This window comes from Carassius gibelio, chromosome A2, assembly GCF_023724105.1.
Source record: "Carassius gibelio isolate Cgi1373 ecotype wild population from Czech Republic chromosome A2, carGib1.2-hapl.c, whole genome shotgun sequence".
Taxonomy (NCBI): Eukaryota; Metazoa; Chordata; class Actinopteri; order Cypriniformes; family Cyprinidae; genus Carassius; species Carassius gibelio.
This window is the reverse complement of record NC_068372.1, coordinates 27641064-27662659: the sequence shown is the minus strand read 5'-3', so window position 1 is coordinate 27662659 and position 21596 is coordinate 27641064. Positions and strand designations below refer to the sequence as shown.

The 21596-nt window shown below is 35.7% G+C and overlaps 1 protein-coding gene across 1 annotated transcript in view; it reads right to left on the bottom strand.

Moving 5' to 3' along the window:
• Positions 1–20139, bottom strand: part of LOC127935818 (semaphorin-6B) — a 101339-nt gene extending 81200 nt beyond the window's left edge. The window contains exon 1 of the mRNA XM_052534012.1: positions 19485–20139. The gene's annotated coding sequence lies outside the window, so the exon portion shown is untranslated. The remainder of the gene's footprint in view (positions 1–19484) is intronic.
• Between the last annotated feature and the right edge of the window lie 1457 nt (positions 20140–21596).

Below are 21596 nucleotides of genomic sequence, written 5' to 3'. Positions count from 1 at the left end.
AATATCCAGTCTAATGGCTAATAATCCACATACTTTGGACACAAATAAAAAAGGATTTATTATGTAAGACTTTTTTTCTGTGGTGGACACAGAAAAAAAAAGAACTTTGAGAAAAAAGTCAGAATTCTAAGTTTAGATCTCGCAATTCTGAATTTATATCTCACAATTTTTTTTTTTTTATTTTTTTTTTGTGAGACAAAGTCAGGGTTGCAAGATGTGAACTTATAATTTTGAGAAGAAAAGTCAGAATTGTGCATTATAAACTCACAGTTCTCAGGAAAATAAAGTCATTATTGTGAGATAAAATGTCATAATTACCTTTTTTATTTGGTAGAAATGTGAGACATAAGCTCAGACTTTAGAGAAATATAGTCAGAATTGTGAGATGCAAAGTCTGAGGTTATAAAAACATTTAAAAATTAAAAAAGGGAATTGTGTCATTTTATCTAACAATTCTGAAATTTATTCTAGCAGAACTGTTAGATAAAAGTCACAATTTTATTGTTATTGTATTTTTTAAATTCTGTGGTGGAAACAGGCTTCCAATCATGACACTATTATTGATCATTTTAGTGCATCATGCTGTGACTCTTAAAATGTAAAGACAGTATAACTTGAAATGATAATCATCAAATAATTAAACAAAAAATCCCTTTAAAACAATAAAGAAAACAATTTCTAAACTGTGAAACCTACCAATCATATAATGTTAAATAAAGCCTCTCTTCACAATATCTCATCAAACTGTAAAAGTCTCCGGTTGGCTGATTGCAAGGTTTAAACCTTTAAACATACGCTTTGTTTGTTTGTTGACATATGGATTTTGAGTGGATGAAACATAACAGTTGTTTTCCTTGCACTCTGCCCGCTTTTTCCTGATCTGTTTGGATCAGCATGTTATTACGAATGAACGCAGAGCTGTGCTCATGAATACACAATCACAGCAGGAGAGCAGCGAGACAGAGACAGCCAGAGAAGATGCTAGAGTATTAATGGAAGCTATGGAACCTATAATCATACGCAGTATTCTCAAGATAATTCTGTGCGCTGGTGAGAAGCACCCCACCTCAGACAGGTGAATACATTCAAACAGCTCTCTAATTACAGCTCAATAATAAGAATAAACATAAGAGTGTCTTCACATTTCCTCCTGTGAAGTAAATGACAAATGGAGTAGACCAGATATAATAATACTGTTTATAAAAGAAATTAGTCATTTCATTAAACTTCATTAAATTAAAATTCCATATCTATTTGCTTCTATGCTATTATATGTGAGCTAAATTAACATTTTACAGACTGACTTGGATCTCAGTACTCAATTTTGATGTTTCACACCACATAACTTTCATTTTGCTATCCTTCAGATTTTGATCTCTTGATGCAATGATCTTATTCTCAAAATGTTGACTTCCAGATCATGACTTGTTAATTTCATAATATGGTCATTTGGATAGGCCATCCTATACAAAATAAATAAAAAAAGAAATGTGGACACCTGAATCGAAATGCATCATACACAGTAAATATAGGCACCAATTTATATAAATATGGGCCTAATTTAACAAAAAGTCTCAGAATCCTTAAAAGGAATACATCACCCAAAATAATTTTCTCATCCTCATCATTCCAAACCTTTATTTACTCTGTGGAACATAAAAGAAGATATTTTGAAAAAGTCAATAGGCTCCAAAAAGGTTTGGTTAGCATCACTGTTCCACAAAAGAAAGAAATGCACACACGTTTGGAAAGACTTTAGGATGTGTAGTACCACAAAATTTGCATCTCAATGCTAGTATTTGAAAATTCATCATAACAAAGAGTATTACAGGTAACAGTACGAGATGTAAAAGATGAGTCTGGGCTCCTACACACAACTAAACCACATCCAAAACTTCTCCATCTTTTAAAATCGTACGTAGAACTCAAAGCCAGAGAATATCTCCTGCTGATGCTCCCTCTGACAAATGAGTCGTTATCGTCTGATTCACTGATTGGCATCTCATGGCTTAAAATCACTTAATTAACCCCCGAGCTCTCAGTTGTCTGGCGTTCCGGATGGCTGAAATCAACAGTATCTCACATTTGTCAGTTTATCTGACTAGAACAGCTTCTGCAGTGAGTTGGTGAAGAACACATTTACTTTGTAAACTTAACTTTAACTTAAACTATACTACCATTCAAGAGTTTGGGGTCAGTAAGATTGTTTTATGATTTTAAAATAACCCTCTTATTCTCACCAAGACTGCATTTATTTGATCAAAAATTACAGTAAAAACATAAACATAAAACATAAAACGTGTAATTTATTCCTTATGTCAGATGATCCTTCAGATATCATTCTAATATAATATTTAGCTGCTGCTAAAAAAAACAATTATTGTTATTATCAATGTTGTGATGTTGTGCTGCTTTATATTTTTGTAGAAACAGTGTTATATTTTTGGATGAATAAAAAAAGATTGTTTTTGTAGCAGCATAAATTACTTTAATGTCACTTTTGATCATTTAAATGCATCCTTAAAAATATTAATTTGGATTACACTGACAGTTTTGCAGTTTTGCATGAGTTAGTACAGCTTACGTGTACTTTTCTTCAGAAAATATCAAAGCATAGTTTTTTTATGTGAACAGCATCCACAAAATTATGACAGTGCTAGTGTCACATTAAAATAAAAATAAATAAGAATCTACAATTTAGAAAATTACAAAAATAACATCTTAACGCTTTGATTAATAAGCTGACTTTGCTGTTCTCCAACACATACAATTGATGTTACTTTCCCTACTACTTTAATCTTGTACTGCTATGACCCCATTCATTCATCATTTTGACAAAATATTACTTTAATTACATTTACTTCCTATAATGTTAAGACTTTGTTCTCATAAAAGTCCTACTAAGACATTATTCTTAAAACCTCAAAAACTTCTCAAAATTGTCCTTATTATTTTAATGTGGCACTTATGGGACAGCACACAAAATACAAAAAAACATATTTTTGTTCAAATCAAAACAAAGAATAAGTAATTTTCTCTCTCTAGATGGTCTCTGTTTCCAGCCCACTGTAGACTCAGTCATCACACCTTTTATAACACTTGAAGTTAAACTTATACAGATATGAAGGTCAACGTCAGAGAACTGTTTGATTGAAGTTGATTAATATATCAATGCTTGAACTGACCAGTCAGACGTCCTTCAGCATCTTGATGGACTGGGAATCTAACACATAGGACTCTGTTGACAGGTGCATGGTGACATTTACCCATAAAGCACAGCATCTCTTGAACTTGCATCTCTGTCTCACACTTTCATGACCTCAGAGAAGCAAAGCATCAGCAGCTGATCTGAGCTCAAACTGCCTGCAGAAAGCTGCTGTCTCCAGGCAACCGTGCAATGCTCTGCCCAGGGAACGGTCCTCTCTGGAGCCTATCAGCTAACGGCTAAACTGCTTCTTTCCACCGTCACAACCACTCCGACATCCACAGACCCATCTCACAGTCTCCAGGCACTGCTCTAGCCAATATAACAATATAACATTGTTTCACTCACCGCCTGATAATGACTCTCTCCCGCCTGCCACAGTCCCACCTGAGAGTCATAACCCCAACTTGTTTCCCACCTCTGAGTTCCTACAACTTTTAACTTGAAAACATCCAATAAACAGCAGAGCAGCTCTAGTTAATGGATGCAGTGTGTGTGTGTGTGTGTGTTTGCATGCACGCAGTGGCATTGAAGAAAATGCACTTCTTTAAACCGTTTTAGTCCTAGAAGGGGGAATTAACTTATAAAATGTGTTTGCATATTACTAAATCAATTTAAAAGAGTCATAATACACATTTCTGTATCATTTTATATTCCCCCCCTGGGGTTCATTACACATGGCTGTAGCAAATTAGCAATAATCATTAAAGGGATAGTTCACCTTCAGTTGCTGGTCCCTTTTGATGTCCATGAAAGTATGGAAAAACACAAAATACAGACGGAGTGCTTTTAATGAATTCAATTGAATTCAACTGCGCTGTTGTAACTTCAAGGTTGAGTTGAGTTTGAGCTCTGAAAGTATGTCTACACACATAGTACAACTTTTTATTTGAAAAGAAAATGGAAAATGCTGTTTTTTTTCATGATATATTGATTTGAACGTGCATCAGTCATGTGAGGAAGGCAACGACAAGAACTGTATGTGACATTTCACGGACCTAAATGAAACAGCTTTTTTAATGAACACAAAGGCCTGGGAAACTGCAGCCCATTTATGAATGTGACAAAAAACCATCAAAGAGAAGCTGTCTGTGCATGCTCCAACTAAAACAGCCTTCCCCCAAACAGATATTATGAACAAGCTGGCATTTACAGTCTGACATCTTGCCAGGTTTCCCTCGCTCTCTCTCTTCTCCTCAGCAGCACACACATATGCTCGCCGAGCCACACGTCACCGTTTGAAGTGCTGAACCTAATCCATCCATAATCCCTCGCTCAGGAAAAGCTAATCAAAGCAAAAACTATGGAGAAACACCCATGTTGCAGAAGGGGAGAAAATGAAAGAAGAACTGAGATCAATTTAAAGGAACAGTTCACCCAGAAATTAACATTTGCTGAAAATGATCTCATCCTCAGGCCAGAACAAGATGTAGATTAGTTTGTTTCTTCTTGCTTTCTCTAGTAAAAACAAAAATAAAATAAAAAATATTTGTCTTGTCTATAAATCGGGTGAGAAATATGTACAAATCAAGCTCAGTTTACAAGCAAAACCTGTTCTAAACTAATATGTTCGTGGATTTTGATTATTGTGATGCTTTTATCAGCTGTTTGGACTCTCATTCTGACGGCACCCATTCACTGCAGAGGATCCATTGGTGAACAAAAGATGCACTGCTAAATCTGTTCTGATGAACCTTTCAGCAAATGTTCATTTTAAGGTGTACAACACCGTTACCTATGTTCGACCTCACCTCTGTAACCAGCATCCTCTGGTGCTGCTGAAAAGCATTATAGACAAAACGCTCCTCAGACACTGACATTTCTGTCTGTTTAATCCTGTTTAATGAGGCTAAATTTAGCCAGTGTGTTCCACTGTGAAGGTGACTAGTCCCCACAGGAGGTTTCTTTTTTTTTAAACATGCAAGGGGAACGAATGTGTGTCTCCGAAGTCATTTATGCCTTATAGGCTGATGTTCATATTAGGTTTCCACCTTTAAAGCGATAAAAAAATATATTTTGTGCCTATAACAAGAACCATTGATTTTTACAGCTGCTGTGCCAACGACCCATTCAGAGTATGCGGAAAAAATACGCTTTAATTTGGACAATGGTAGGTGGAAGTGACTTCGCAACACTTCATAAATATTTGCTGCACACAACAGCGCATTTACTATAAGTATTTCACACTGTAAACGCAGAAAATAAACAGGAAGCACAAGGTGCTAAATGCTTTTGATATTCTGAAGTTTCACACAGCCGCAGCAGTTTGCCAGGAGAATAAGGAGGAAGCAGATGGTGAACTGCATTTAGCAGTCACCTCCCACCTGCTTTTACTGGCACCTGTGTGTTTACTGCACTGACGTAATGAGGTTTATATGTGCATTCATCTATCCATTCATCAATCCCTCATTCCCTCTGTCATCCATCAGTCTGTATATACTTTCATCCATCTGTTCATTCAAAACTATCTATCTACCTAAACACATACAAACAGTGCTGTGCAGATTGCTTACAACTTGTAGAACATTACTGATTACAAAAACACATGACTGTTGTTACTAATTTTAGTTAGTAACAAGATATTAGATTACACATTTTAAGTAATGAATTCATACTTTTTGATGACTTTTTTTTATTACATTTGAATTTGAGCGGGAATTCAGACTCACAAAGCAGAAATCAGTGTAGTTAGACTGTCTATGAATTTCCCCTGTGGGATCAATAAACTTCATCCATTAATCTTACGTAAAGGCTGCATTCATCTAGACTTAGTTAAAGCAGTCAGATAAACATGTCTATATCCAGAAGAGTGAAAAGGTCTTAAAGACGTCCGCTTCATGAAAAACATTCCCTGCTCTGATTTTCAGGGGTGTAATAAGCTTTAATCTGATAGAAAGATAAACATTCAGTCTTTCATTTAAAAAAAAAAAAAAGGAAACCCAACAAAACATTTGGCAAGAAAACAAAAACATGAATTAACTTCTCTGATTGCTTCTTCAGAGACGTAAACCACAGCCAGAGTGACATTCAAAGCTGAGATCATCGACACACATGGAGAGTGAATGCCAGGATCACTGAGACTGACTGCAGTCTTATCACAGCCAGACACCACTGTAAACAAATCCATCATATCCTGTTTAAGAAAAGCGCCAGCTGTAATACAGCATTACGGATGATGGGAACAATCTGTAGTACATCCACATTCTGACAGTTTTCCTGCATAATGTTCTGCATGACCTGAACGTTTCCTTAAACTCATTTGACTTCGAGCTGGATTTTAAAGGGGTCCTTTCATGGAAAACACAACTTTTCTTGCTCTTTTGAGGTAAGAGTTTGATAAAGGCAAACAAACTAATGAAGCATGGTTTTATCTATATTTTTGTTTAAATAAATACTGTAAATAAATTCATCCTGAATAAGCAACACAAAAACTATGTGAATACATTTATAAATACAAATAAATACATGTTTCTGAACATCGGATTGACATTTGTCAAAATGGTTGGTCTTGTGTTGTATCATATTTTCCTGCTATTTATTTTAAGGATGTGACTGGGTTTTAATAAATCTAACACCCAGTCACGGTGTAAAAAAAAAAAAGAATAATAATTCACATTACTAATGTGAACAACATTCTGCAGGAAAATTCACAAAGGCACATTAATAACAACAATAACAGTCCAAAAACTCACAAAGCCACTCATTTTTAACAGCAACATAGCTTACAATGAAATTGAGTAATAAAACACATTAAACGGGCAATAATGTGCTTGCATGTTTTGTTCCAACTCTCTTAGCGAGTAAAAATGACTGATCATTTTCTCAAATGCATTCATGGACTCCCATGTGAAAGGAAAATCTGCTGAATACTGGAGGTGAGAACGAGGGATGCATGTCATTTCACAGCAAACAGTGGCGTCTGAAACGCTCCATTTACAGCACAAACAGCAGCAGCCTCAGCATCCGTTTAAAGGTTAAAAAGAAGCAAAGCCAAAGAACGGGAAAGAGAGAGAGAGAGAGAGAGAATTATGTCTGGGCCAGGGAAACTTCGTGAGGTCAGCAGTGCTGAAAATGGCAGTGTTATCAACAAACGCACCACTGCTGCTCTTTGCAAAGGGCTGAAAGATAGAGGCTGAGGTTAAGCTACAGCTCCCTGGCACACACAGACATGCTGGGAAAAAGCCTGACTCCTAACAGATTCCTGATATACAGTATATGCACGAGTGCTGGACCTTTCTAAAGAGGGTTTTGAACAAGAGGTGGGTTTCAGTTCACTCCCTAGTTTAGAAGTAAATACGCAGAGTCTTTTTTTTCTTTAGGACTGTCCCATTGTTAAATTCTTTTGAATGTACTGAAAAACAAACAAAATACCCACAACATGCCATAAGAAAACAAGCACTGGCTGCTCACTGTATTTTTATTTATGTAAAATGTTTTTTCCCACTTATTATTGATTAAAATTATGCTTTGCCGGGGAAAAAAATATATATATTTGAAATTGTTTTGTTACAGAGCATAATAACTGTATTCAACAATTTAAATAAGACAAACATTTTAAGTTTAAAAAAAAATGTAACACCATATATTTTTGTTTTGATGATTTTTACAAGTTTTAATTTTATATATAAATTATATATACATATATATATAAATAGAATTTAAATCTTTTCAAGAACAGTTTCTAATGAGTTCGTCAGTGTGTCAAGACGTAAAATACATTATTTTATTTTATATTTACAAATGCAAGTTTTTTTATGTATAACTCCTATGCTATTTACATAAAAAAATTACATATTTTCTCATATTTTCAGTTATTTTGCATATTTATTGTACATATATTGTAGGATCTAAATGATAAAAAAACACTGTTATTGTTATTCTTTCCATTAATATAAAAAAAGTTCTGAAAAATGGGTCAAGCACATTTCAGAATGGTACTGTTTTTTTCAGCTACAGTGAATGTTGCTCAAAACAAATGATGCTAGCAGTTGCATGACCTTGTAACAGTGTTATTAAGTACACCAGTGTTTGTACACCAGTGTCTATATTGGTACTGATTCCCAACATAAAGAATGAAGCGATGTAATGAGACACAGCCCACACTTCATCAGTCGTCAAAAAGACAGGACAGGAAATTCAAATCAGAGGGTAATGTGCAGATGTCAGCTTATGCAATTCTCCTAGACCCCCCCGGCTTCAATGGGCCAACATTAGCATAGACCGCAGGGTTCGAGGGGGGAGACTGATGACCAGAGTAGATGCGGTTTCGAACCCCAGGAGACTTGCCATCGGCAAAATGAATTGGTAACCAGAACGGAAGCTGAATCAATGCAGTAGGCTTCAAACATACACAGAGAGGGTGAGAGAGACTTGATTAAATGGTCTGATTACAAACTACTTGCACATTAAAACACATCAGACTAATGAAAATGATTAATGAGACCATACCAAACACATTACCAGCCAATCAAATGGCAGCTTGGGTGGAGGAGGTTATGGGAATATTACATTTTCAGAAGTGTCAAAGTCAAACATGATTCTAGGGTGTTATAGGTTTTTGCTAAGGCGTTCTCAGTGCTTTTGTTGCATTGCTGTGAGGTTGTTGGCTGGTTTCTTACTGGTTTAATTAATTAACAGTTATACTATTTTATAATACCATTAAAGGAATGGCTCATCCAAAAGTTTGCATTTGTTGAAAATGTTCTCACCCTAAAACCATCCAAATTGTAGATGAGTTTGTTTCTTCATCTAAACAGATTTGGTCACATTTAGCATTACATCAATTGCTAACCAATGCAGTGAATGGGTGCCGTCAGAATGAGAGACCAAACAGCTGATGAAAACATCACAATAATCCACAAGTTATTCACACCAATCCAGTCCATCAAGTAATGTCTTGTTTCCTGCAAATGTGCATATTTGTAGGAAACAAATCCATCACTAAGACGTTTTTAACTTTACACTGTTTCTGGAGAAAAAAAAGTATCAAGAGGCAGGTAGCGAACGGAACCAGATTGCACAAAAAGCCCAATTCAGTCCTATAAATGGCTTTTCATTTAATGAATGTGGTTCAAAAGAAATGAATTGGTCTGTATGGGGTCTTTCACTGACATTTCACTTTCAGTTATGGAGGTCTGATATTCACTGACTCTTGTGAGATATGAGTTTGATTGCTGCAAAATTATCTAGCAATTCCAAGGTTAAGTCTATCTCCTCTGAGAAGTTCAGATGAATATAGACAATTGCTTAAAATGAGCAGATAAAAAAAATTACAATCTTGCACAGTATATGTCATCTGCTCTGATGGATTTAAAGTGAATATGAAAAGCCATATGCCACCTATAATAATTATAAAATATGATAAAGAGGACTTTATTATCTGTGATATCAGAGCAAACCAAAAAAAAACAAAAAACTATCATTTTAATATATAATATATTAATGTGAGTGTGTGTGCATGTATATATACAGTATTGTTCAAAATAATAGCAGTACAATGTGACTAACCAGAATAATCAAGGTTTTTCGTATATTTTTTTATTGCTACGTGGCAAACAAGTTACCAGTAGGTTCAGTAGATTCTCAGAAAACAAATGAGACCCAGCATTCATGATATGCATGCTCTTAAGGCTGTGCAATTGGGCAATTAGTTGAATTAGTTGAAAGGGGTGTGTTCAAAAAAATAGCAGTGTGGCATTCAATCACTGAGGTCATCAATTTTGTGAAGAAACAGGTGTGAATCAGGTGGCCCCTATTTAAGGATGAAGCCAACACTTGTTGAACATGCATTTGAAAGCTGAGGAAAATGGGTCGTTCAAGACATTGTTCAGAAGAACAGCGTACTTTGATTAAAAAGTTGATTAGAGAGGGAAAAACCTATAAAAAAGTGCAAAAAATGATAGGCTGTTCAGCTAAAATGATCTCCAATGCCTTAAAATGGAGAGCAAAACCAGAGAGACGTGGAAGAAAACGGAAGACAACCATCAAAATGGATAGAAGAATAACCAGAATGGCAAAGGCTCAGCCAATGATCACCTCCAGGATGATCAAAGACAGTCTGGAGTTACCTGTAAGTACTGTGACAGTTAGAAGACGTCTGTGTGAAGCTAATCTATTTTCAAGAATCCCCCGCAAAGTCCCTCTGTTAAAAAAAAGGCATGTGCAGAAGAGGTTACAATTTGCCAAAGAACACATCAACTGGCCTAAAGAGAAATGGAGGAACATTTTGTGGACTGATGAGAGTAAAATTGTTCTTTTTGGGTCCAAGGGCCACAGGCAGTTTGTGAGACGACCCCCAAACTCTGAATTCAAGCCACAGTACACAGTGAAGACAGTGAAGCATGGAGGTGCAAGCATCATGATATGGGCATGTTTCTCCTACTATGGTGTTGGGCCTATTTATCGCATACCAGGGATCATGGATCAGTTTGCATATGTTAAAATACTTGAAGAGGTCATGTTGCCCTATGCTGAAGAGGACATGCCCTTGAAATGGTTGTTTCAACAAGACAATGACCCAAAACACACTAGTAAACGGGCAAAGTCTTGATTCCAAACCAACAAAATTAATGTTATGGAGTGGCCAGCCCAATCTCCAGACCTTAATCCAATTGAGAACTTGTGGAGTGATATCAAAAATGCTGTTTCTGAAGCAAAACCAAGAAATGTGAATGAATTGTGGAATGTTGTTAAAGAATCATGGAGTGGAATAACAGCTGAGAGGTGCCACAAGTTGGTTGACTCCATGCCACACAGATGTCAAGCAGTTTTAAAAAACTGTGGTCATACAACTAAATATTAGTTTAGTGATTCACAGGATTGCTAAATCCCAGAAAAAAAAAAAATGTTTGTACAACATAGTTTTGAGTTTGTACAGTCAAAGGTAGACACTGCTATTTTTTTGAACACACCCCTTTCAACTAATTGCCCAATTGCACAGCCTTAAGAGCGTGCATATCATGAATGCTGGGTCTTGTTTGTTTTCTGACAATCTACTGAACCTACTGGTAACTTGTTTGCCACGTAGCAATAAAAAATATACTAAAAACCTTGATTATTCTGGTTAGTCACATTGTACTGCTATTATTTTGAACAATACTGTATATATATATATATATATATATATATTTTTTTTTTTTTTTTTTTTTTTTGAAAGATATTAACAGGGAGACAAAAGTGACTTCTATTTCAAACAAATACTGTTCTTTTGAATTTTGTGTGATCAAACAATTCTGAACAAGATCAAGAAAAACAAGATCACAGTTCCACAAAAATATTAAGGAGCAAAACTGTTTTCAACATGGATAATAATAAGAAATGTTTCTATTAGAATGTTTTCTGATTTTAAATCGCAATAATATTTCACATATATTACTATTACAATATTACTGTCTTTACTGTTTTTACTGCCTAGGGTGCATTAGAGATTTATTTCAAAACCAATCACAAACTGTTAAAAACAGTACTATATATATATTATATATATATATATATTATAAATGTTTTTGCCTCTTAACTTTAACTTTATTAATAAAATGATAAAAAGGTAAATTAAAAATAATAAAGTGTCCCAAATGACCCCTTTAAAATATCAAATAGCCATTTATGTACTCACTCTGTTGCCAGTTGTTTACAGGAGACAGGATGTTACGGATGCTTTTGTTGTGTTCTACAGCGTTGGTTTTGCCATTTAAAGTGAGAATGAATTGCAAGCAGTTCGTTTGCAGAGTTGACTGCTCTTGACAGATTTCCCATCATGCACCACAGGGAGAAATGAAAAGAATAAAGCAACACTAAATGCCCAAGAAAAAAAAAACTAGCAAAAGAGAACAAAAAGACTGTGAGCAAGAGAAAGGTAGACGGTTATTTTAGCAGTCATCCTTTCCAGAATCCTAGCATGCACTTTTCCTCAGAGATGTTCTTGTGTTCCTCGGCACTTAAACAACATCACACACTTCTGAAAGTCTTAATTCCTCTCACTTTGTTTTTCTTCCCCGTTGGGGGTCACGAAGCTAAACGTTCCTGTGACATCTGACAATGAAAAGATGAATTTCAAGACATTTCTTTCAAAGGCCCATTCAGCTGACTCTCATTAATCAAGTTATGGCTTCAGAACTGACACTGGGATCAAAGCGGCCCGAGTTAGTTTTCGGCTCTTTCTTTTCCTCTGCCATGTGCGCTCTGAAGAATAACCTCCCACCGCCTGCATGTCTGGTGTCTAGGGGAGCAGGTCAGGGGATGGATGCCCCTCTCCAGCCGAGCTTGTGTGATCTACTCCTTCGCAGATACTGCCACATTGCAGGCGCTTTTCAAAGGGGCATTACCCGCTTTCTAAAAGCTGTACAATAGCATGGTGGGACATCCAGCATTCCACATGTCCATGTCATAACTGGGTGATGCATCTCCTCTCAGCGTGCATTAACAGATCACGAGCGACTGCAGGGAAAACAACTCCAAATGTTTACAATGCTTATGACAAAAATGTTCCATGTTTAATATTAAAACATCACATAATAGCATGTTATGACTGAACGCTGTCCCAGTCTCACATTTAAACATTTTGATGGTCATAAGAAATAAAAGTCATAAACTGCAATTCATAGACATAAATCAGTGTAAACAGAGAGCACATGGAGACTTCTGCCAAAGTTTTCAGCATGTCAGAATTTTTTCTCTTGAGAAAAATGACCCATTAATCTCACATGTCTCCTCTAGACTTTCATAAGAAATTCCTTAGAAACTGAAAAAATTTACACATTCAGAAAAATTATAAATTAAATATATTTAAAATATATTTATAAAAACGGACATAAGTATACATGTGTTTTCCATCTTAAAATTAATTTGTACTAGAAATAAATATAAAATATTTATTATAAATAAAAAGATTAATAAAAATGAATATGTAAGTATATATAATTTTTACATAAAAAATTGATATGTACTAAAAAAAAATGTATTGTATATATATACTATACACACACACACACACACACACATTCCATCTATCCACAGTTAACATCACCCTCAACAAATTCCCTGCCAGGCATTTCAATAAAAAGTGTGAATGCAAATTTCATTATACACTATGAAATCATTCCATTTCGCTTTTTAGCAGTGAAATCCATTCAGAAATGCCACACACACAGTATGAACAGTCCTATATAAACAACCAAGAAATGTCCTGATAGGTGAAACCCCAAAAAACTATTTGAAACCCGTGGTTTTGGACACGCCGATGTCAATAAAGGGGCATGCTGGGAAGTCGGGAGAAGGAGTAATATTCCGTTCCGCATCAGTGCAAGCACTCGGTTACTTTTAACAGCATTATTTGTTTACCCAACGCCCGCCAGCCGCATGAATTTATATTCCAATAAGAGGGAGGTGAGAGTTACACAGGCTGTTATGGTCTCCTCGTTCACCACAAAACATTAGGAGAGAGCTGCACAACCCTCACTGGTCAGAATGTAATGTTCCTAAATGACAGTACATAATGCTAAGATGTGCTAAATGTAGATTATTGTGGGTTCAGGAAACAAACAATGAAAAACTTAGACCTAGAGGGTGTCATTACAGTGAAGGTTCTCTAAAGTACAGATAAAGAGTTTGTGAGAGTCTGGGGTGGCTGAATCTGGAACATTGTGTGTTTAACCACTGATGAAATTTAGGAGCTAATTGGTGGCTAACTGCTTTTAAATGAGCCCCTTATGACCAGTTGCGTCTATTTGATTTCACAGGCCTGCACGCACTCTTTTATGTGATGTGGGGCTTTGGGGAATACACATCGCTCAAAACATTCAAGAGCTTCCTCTCATCTCCTGTGTTAATAGACTGTCATTTAACCCACACATCTAAAAAAAAATCTTAATTCAAGATATATTAAGATGTGTTCTCAGAAAATGGTTTTCTTACGCGATTGGTAAATAGTAAATGTAGTAAAATATGCTTAAAACAATGAAGTGATGATTTAAGATTTATTCTTTATTTATTTTTTAAGAAACTGATTCTTATATTCAGCAAATGTATCAAAAGAGTCTGTAAAAACTTTTGTAATGTTTCAAATGAATTCTATTTTAAACAAATGCTGTTCTTTTGAACTTTCTCTTCATCAGGGGATCCTGAAAAAAAATATTAGGCAGCATAACTGTTTTCAATATTGATAAGAAATGTTTCTTGAGCAGAAAATCAGCATATCTGAATGATTTCTAAAGGATCATGTGACAGTGAAGACTGGAGTAATGATGCTGAAAGTTCAGCTTCGCATCACAGGAATAAATATATTTTTTTCGAATTGTTTTAAATTGTCATAATATTCCACAATATTACGTTTTTTTACTGTATTTTTGATCAAATAAATGCAACCATGGTGAGCAAAAGAAACTTCTATCAAAAATCTTACCAACCAAGTTTTGAACATTAGTTTACTCTTTTTCCTGTATTTCTCACATTATTTTACTCAATTTTGCTAAAGTAAATGTATATATTTTTTAAAGAGATAGTTCATCCAAAAATAACAATTCTGTCATAATTTACTCCCCTTCATATGGTTCCAAAACTGAACATAATTCTTTTATGAACACATAAAAAAAATGTCAATGTTCAGAAAGCTTTGGAAACCACTGACTTGCAATGCATGGACAAAAAATCCTTTGCATTTGCATTTCATTATAATTTATGTAGGCTAACTGATGACAGAATGCAAGGATCTTACTTTTACCACAAAACAAGACAAAATACTGAAAAAGAAAATGTTTTGGCAATGACAACCTGAGCTATAATGACCTATCTTGTACCAGCTAGAAACCATATAAAACCATCAACTATCAAAGTTAATGATCTAATAACGTTCACAGCAGATGAAAAGATGTGTCTGTGTCTGAGCAGCTTGTTAGCTCACATTCAGCTCATTGTTAGCGCCACAGATGACTCAAGGTGACCCATGGGAACTTTCAAACAGCACGTTGAGATAATTGAAGTCCTCTCAACTGTGCTGGCGAGTACGATACTGTTTTAAAAACATCAGTTGGATGTGAAGCGCCTCACTGGACACAAGCGTGCATGTACTGCGAGTTTTGAGGAAGAATACAAAGCTGTGGAACAAGGGACACTTTACTTGCCTAAATTCTTGTTAGGGAAAAAATTGCTGCCTTGTAGTAAACCAGTTGTGATATTTCAAGAAAGTAGAGAGAACAATGAAGTCTTTGAGGATCAATAAACTGTCAGATGAATTTTCTCTAAAAATTCTCTGATGATGCTCTCCCATAATGCCGTATCTTTAACTGTGACTAGTCTTTCAATACTTAATGATTTAATATCAGTCCATTCTTGGCCAAAACAAACTGGATTTAAAAGCAAGAGTTTCTAAGATATAACTAGCATAGAACAGAAAACAGTTTTACTTCATTTTAACTTAAAAAATACTGAAGTGTTCAGAGGAAGAAAGCTATGAACTGAAATAAAAAAGAAAAACGTTTTTAATAATGATACTTCTGCTATACAGCAATGCGATTTAATGGAGAGCAGTTGGAGACTTCAAACTGTAATACTGAAGTTTTCAGAAGGAGGAATATATTCACATATGGCATCTCTTTGAAATATAGGTACTTCTTTCACAAAGCTATTAAGACCTTAATGACACATAACTAAGAACTCAGTTAAGTCTCTAGGGCGATGAAAGAGCAATGTCTAAGCAATAAAAATACATCCTCCGGCTGAGTTACACACACAAACACAGATGCACACACATCCGAATAACACCTTGAGCTCTAAATCTTCCATTATTGTTGAAAGATGAGAGCAATCCTTCGGTCCGTGGACCACGAAAGGGAACAAGGCCAGTCGTCACACGCAACAAGTTGCAAACAACAGCGAGACGTCACCCTTGGTCACTCGAGCTTACAGTGCTGGAGCAGGATGAGGGCCCACCCTAGTGATGGTGCTCAGCCCCCGGGAGAGACAGGAAGGGAGGACTATGTGTCTTAACCCAACAGACACCTGCTATTTTTGTGCTGCACCTGCCTGGCTGGCCTGCTGCGCTGCTGACTGTGTGCACTGCAGAGATAACAGGGAGGCTATTCACAGCTAGTCATTCAGAGAGAGTCAAGCCCTGTCTCACTTTCTATGTGTGTGTTTGTTTGTGTGTGTGTGTGTGCGTCTTACTCTCTCACACACATCGAGACCAGCTCTGTTGCTCTGTTTGCCCTCCATTTCTGTCCAACAATCACACAGACACAACTCTCATACAAATGCACTATCAATCCTTCTCAAGCAATTCCGGCTCAATCCATGTATCTTTACGTCTTTATTGGCACACACACACACACACACACACATTCAGTCTATCTGCTTCAGAATGCGGCCAGCTGATCTAGGAAACTAAAGCATTTTTTTTTTTTTTTGGGAAAACCTTGTTATAATTTCAAGTTTTTTGTATAACTAAAAAGTTGTTATTTACCGTGTAATCACTGTATTCAAACACAAATATTTTAGCTCACGTCATCCGTCCAACATACAGCTAGTGTACGTTTCCACTGTTATCTGTAGATGTTATCGTCTATCTAAACATTCTGTTCTTCCCTGCACGTCTCCAGACTGTCCTTACACATGATTTATTTTTCAAAGTCCTGGAACCTATGGGTAAAAATAAATAAATCATGTCAATTTTGCAGTGCCTAAGAGGGCAAAGACAGCACGTCAGCAAAAAGAAAACCAAGGGCCAGTTACAGGCCAGCTCGTTTTTACAACATCTTGATGTAGGACGATTCTGTCTTTCTCAGGAAGATACTGGCACATGGAGAGACGTGTTGGTTTTCCTTCAGGCCCTCTTGGTTATTTCAGCCATCATGAGGATATTGCATATAGCTGTTTTAGTCCTTTTTGAAGCACTAAATAATAATAATAATAATATTATAATAATAATAATGTTTTTAAATAATATTATTAGATATAAAAATATTTAATTTATTAACACCCCCTCCCCCAAAATAAAGAAATTATATATATATATATATATATATATACACTCTATAGTACCATTACAAAATAGTAAAGAATGATTTATTGTAACATTTGTAATCAATTGTAATGTATTAAAAATTAATAATTTAAAATTAAAAATGAATAATAACCTTTGTTATAGCAATTTTTCATTTAGAACTATGCTATTGCTCATTCTTTAAACAAAATACATAATTCAGTTAATTGTTAATTTATAACTTGAAATGTTGAATGTGTTAATAAACAAAGAAAATTGCATTAAAAGTCTTGTTTAATAAAATAAAATAAAATATTTTTGTTAGCCCAAAAAACACACTCCAAATAGTGTTAACTTATTAAAAAAGCTTCTTTTGTGAGTGTAGTCACACATTTTCAGTGTATACTATGGTATTACCTTATGGCAGCCTCACTATACCATGGTACCACCATAAAAGCAATTTAAAGTTTGTTCCTATTAAGTTTAACTTATAAATGGCTGTTTTCCTTGGAAACAAAGGAAGCAGTTCCTATTAACTAAGCTTATAAATTATGCAAAACTACTAACAAACCCACACAGACAATCATCATATGCAGAACACAAAGCACAAAAGCCAAATTTAGGTGGTGACAGCATTTCAGTATTGCATGTGTATCCCAAAGCACATGGTGAACCAATCCTCTATCCTCTAAGCCAATATATGAAAGCGTTGTCTTCAGAAACACTGTTGACATGTGAAACGTGCTTTACATAAGCCTGGCACTGGAGAGGTTTGTTTATTAGTAAGAGCCGCAGAATTATAAAGCATCAGCAGGTCTGGAGTGTGCATGCATTCACAACAACAGAGCGATGAAGCAATGAAAGCCATGATGACGCAAATGATCACTCACACCACACTTGAGCGAATTACAAACTAAACAATTTTGCAAGATATGGATCTTGCATGCATGACCTATGAGACATGCTCCTTAAAACAAACCATGAAAGAGGTTTTAAAAAAATCCCTAAAAACAAACTACACCCAGTTAAAATTCTTAAAGTTATGTAAACAGAATTCCATCATTTTTTCAAAGTAATTCTAATTGGTATTTTCTTGCAGTAACAGTACTGTGCAAAAATAGGCCAACAAAAATGGTTTTAAGTCAGTTATCTATATCTTTTGCTGTAGTGTGTCAGTAGTAAATATCAGTTTACATTTCCAAACATTATTTTTGCCATTAACTGTAATAATCTAGTGAGATTTTTGTTTGCACGAGGAGTCTGACAGCAGCCAGTGCACTACATAGATCATCATCAGTCTGTCTGGAGTAACATGAAGAAACAGAACAAACTGAGACAGACTCAATCCAGAAGAACTGTGGCAATGTCTCCAAGACACTTCAAGAAACCTACCTGCAAAGCTACAGTACTGTGCAAAGTTTCAGGCTCGTGTATAAAAATACTGTGAAGTGAGGATGCCATCAAAAATAATGCCATAAATAGATTTTATTAATTAACTATCGTTAACTTAACTAAATTAAATCAACATTTGATGTGACCACACTATGCATTAAGAAAAGCTTTTATCCTAGGTGCACTTGCACTTTTTTTTTTCCAGGTGGCTTTGCAGGTTTCTATATATATATATATATATATTCAGTATATGTTTTTCTTTGGCTAGACCAATGCCTTCATCAAAAGAAATGTAAAGAAAATCTAATCTAACAAGCTCTTAGCTTCCATGTGATTTCCTTTAACTGCCCAATAGTAAAGCATTATTCCATTGCAATAAGTACAGCTTTCATACACAACAGACATGTTTAATCCCAAAGAAAATCTGGAGGAATTTCAGTTTATCCAGTTGGATTTGATTCTTAAAGATTCTTACTGGATCCAAATGTTAATGCTATATTTAATAGATATCCTATTCCTTCGGGATTTTATGAATAGGGTGGATGCATTGATGAACCTTCTTCCAGATCAAATGTGCATCATGGTCAGAAACTAACAATGGCTCAAGACAAAAACATGTCTGTAAAAGTGACAAAGAGCTCCATATTTTTATAGTCTGGGGTAAAAATAAAAAATAAACTTAATTCATCCTTTTTTTTTTGCATTTTATGGATCATTCCTAATATTTTAGACCAATAATTATGGTTTTAGAGTCTTTGCTGAGCTAATATTAAATGTGTGTGATTAAATCAGCAAATAAAAACAAAATGCGTCTGAAAAATGTCCTTAATAATAATAATAATTAAACAAACAACAACAAAAAAGTTAATTTCTTACTCTATAGATCTTTAACTAATATATGACTGAGCGCCTCACCTGGTAAGTTGGATGTCGTTTAAATCCTCAAGGTGATGCGTTCCTTCTTGGCGCAGGATGCGGGACAAAGCTGGTAATTTCACCTGCCTCTCATCCAAAGCGATCACGCGCACCGGGGTGACATATCGGTCCGACACGGGCGTGTTTGAGCGGGTCCGGTGCGCACCGGGCGTTTATAGCGCAGTAGATCCGTGTTCTTCCACCCGCTCACACAAACACAATGTCCCTTTCGCGACGGAATCGGTCGGGATCCGGTGTACGGGACGCCGCTGCTGTAATTCGGTGAGGATACAACGGGTAGGTGTGGTTGGGTGAACGGACGGAGACAGACAACCGTGGCACGGGTCCAAAAGAGCAGCCCTGCGTTAAGACGCACAGCACAGTGTTTGTGTCAACCCACTGAAAGCTTTTCAGATGCTGAAGATTCACGTGCATATGAAGATATCAATATCTGAGGGTCCTCAAATGGTTTGGGAGATGGTTAATAATGCCATACATCCTCCTGCAGTCTGCAGCGAAGCGTCTTTCCAGAGATTCCTTTGGCGATGCTCAGGAATCAGTCTGTGCTTTCTGCAGTCGTAGAAACTGATATTTACATCCACTGGTGAGACGCCGAGCGCTGCGCACGAGCTTCATCCGCGCGCTTCAGACTGAGGCACCTAACCGTCCAAGAGGGGGGATGGATCTCTCTCTCTTTCCCTCACACACACACACACACACACGCACACACAGTTAGGCAACGTACACACAGACAGATAATTAGATCTAATTAATATCTCAATGGTTTCTTCTGTAGATTAAGATATGGATACAAATAGAGATAATAGTTTTCCCCTGAGAAAAACAACCTATTAATTTCATGCGTCCTCTGAGATACATTGGAGATCTCAACATTGCCTCAAACTGTACAGAAAACAATATTCAATACTATATACATCTCAATATGACCTGACATATTTCTCATCAAAATGGCTCAAGACCAAATGATCAGATCCCACATTAATTCCATGAATGTTTGGTTTGCGCCTTATTTGGTTTCAGGAGAAATATTTGAGACAAAGTCAATGTATCTCACTTCTTTAAGGCTTCTGGGATGTGAAAGATCAACCTCTAAGCAATATGATTTTTAATAGCTCGAGAGCACCCCCCTTAGATTTCTATTGCTATAAAATAAAGCTAATTATGATTCAACTCTTTAAAAATGTATTATAATTAGATTTTAAAAAGTCATTCTCTGGTATGAGAATCTAGTTCTCGTGTTCATCCATATAGTGATCTAAAGAAGATGAAAAATTACATCAAGAGCCTTAAGAATATTACAGAGTGAAAAATGGTTTCTTGGAGGATTCCTGGCTGGTCTTAAAGAGATGGTTTACCAAAAAAAAAAAAAATGAAAATGATCTTATCATTTACCTATCTTCATGTCGTTCCAAACTTGTATGACTTATTTCTTTTCTGTGGAAAAAAAAAAGAAGATAATATTTAGAAAAATTCCTTCGTCTTTGTAAATGTCTTTTCTCCATACAATGGAAGTCAGTGGGCACTAATGTTGCTTGGTTCACAATGTTTTTCTGCTTTTGTTCTCCAAATAAACAAGAAGTGCAGTTTTACACACTTTAAAGGTAGAATCCTTACCACATAAGCAAATATATTTTAAAATATAAACATTATGTATGTTTTGGTCTACAGAAGTTGCATGTGACTAATGCACAGGGTCGAAACATACTCCAGGACATGTGTCTGGGTAACTTTTATTTTTTAATTTCAGTTTATTTAAAGCAAGAATCCCCACCACCGCGTGGACAACAAAGGCTCTTTATAGATAATGCTTTGGACCATCTGTGTTTGGTTTTTGACTGCCGCACCTGCTGAAGCAACAAAAGACATCAACAGACTAAACCAGTTAATAAACATAAAATACTCTGTCATTGTGATCTCACTTTAAACACAGGTCACGACAGACCGGTTCACCACTGACCTATTTATCGACAAATATGTCATTTAACCAGGATTCCACCAATCTTTTTGGAAGAGTTCACTGAAAAATATTTACAATAAAACATTTTTTTACATTAAATATTTTTTACAAAAAACACTTTTTCATATTTTTCA